Genomic DNA, 1479 nt, shown 5'->3' with positions numbered 1-1479 from the left:
AAAAAATAAACCTGAAGGAATGAGACATAAATGCCTTGATTTTGACTTTTCAATTATAAGGGGAAAATGCTTTTAGGGGAAGATAATGTTGATAAGACTACAGAACAGGAAGAAACAGTTTATTTGGAAAAGCCATGAATATAGCTCATGGATTATTCATATTTAAATTTAATTTAGTTTAGTCTAAAAAAAAATGAATAGTCTCCTACTTCTTTGTGAGAAATCCAATCTGTTTTACCGTGTCTTTGAAGACATCTTTCACTTGTTTGTTTCGGAGTGTATAAATGAATGGATTAAGCAAAGGGGCAATGGACGTTGTGAGCACAGACACCACTTTAATAATAGCTACTCCTTACTTTGCCGAGGGCTTGATGTAGATGAAGAGGCAGCTGCGATAGGTGAGGGAAACCACACCATGTGGGAGGAGCAGCTGGAAAAGGCCTTCTTCCTTTGCTGGGCAGAAGGGAATCTGAGAATGGTCTTGATGATGTATGTGTAGGAGAGGAAGACACACACCAAGGTAATAATAAGTGTCACCACAGCAAAACTCAAGGCAATTTTCTCTATGAACACTGTGTCTGAGCAGGTTATCTGTAAAATAGGAGATGTATCACAGCCAAAATGATCAATCACATTTGAGTCACAGAATTCCAGCTGGAGGCCCATGGCAAGGGGTGGGAGGATAATTAACAGGCCTGCAATCCAACAGCAGAGAACAAGTGCAGTGCAGACTCTGTTGTTCATGATGGTCATGTAATGCAGGGGATTACAGATGGCCACATAGCAGTCATAGGACATGGCGGCAAGGAGAAAAAATTCTGTTGCAGCAAAGAGGACAACAAAAAATAACTGGGTGGCACAAACATTGTAAGTAACTGTATTATCTCCAGATATCAGAGCATACAGGAATCTGTGGATACAGACAGTAGTAAATGAAACTTCTAAGAGAGAGAAATTTCGGAGAAAAAAGTACATGGGAGTTTTAAGATGGGAATCCCACAGTGTGAGGGTGATAATGGTGAGGTTCCCAGCCACACTCATTAGGTAGGTGATAAACAAAAATACAAAGAGCAAGACTTGTAGTTTTGGGTCATCTGTCAATCCCAGCAGGATGAATGTGGTTATTGCTGTGTGATTCCTCATCACTGCCTTGTGCCAAGTCAAGAGCGATTCCACCTGAAGAGAGAAGTGTCGCAAGAAGCTGGCCCTGGAACCTGGATGCAAACACCCAGCAAGCAGCTCACACGCACTTCCTTCTTTTCCTTACTGGCCAATTGTTAATAGCAGTGCCTCTGACATCTTATGAGGAGGCAGTTACAGAAAATATCTAAGACAGATCTTATGCTTATAATTCTCTGATTAGCAAGCACATTTACAAAAATGTCAAATAAAAGCCAAAGAAAACATAAATCATATGTGTAATTTGCCATTTCTCAGCAATACTGTTTTGTGGTACTGATCTTATTTGTCCTTATCCTG

General features: G+C 40.4%; 1 pseudogene; it reads right to left on the bottom strand.

The window, feature by feature from the left end:
• Positions 1-205: 205 nt before the first annotated feature.
• Positions 206-1143, bottom strand: LOC130685116 (olfactory receptor 6C2-like; annotated as a pseudogene).
• Between the last annotated feature and the right edge of the window lie 336 nt (positions 1144-1479).

Source organism: Manis pentadactyla, chromosome 10 (genome assembly GCF_030020395.1).
Source record: "Manis pentadactyla isolate mManPen7 chromosome 10, mManPen7.hap1, whole genome shotgun sequence".
NCBI classification, from domain to species: domain Eukaryota; kingdom Metazoa; phylum Chordata; class Mammalia; order Pholidota; family Manidae; genus Manis; species Manis pentadactyla.
The sequence above is the reverse complement of the archived record's forward strand: the minus strand, read 5'-3'. Positions and strand labels throughout refer to the sequence as shown.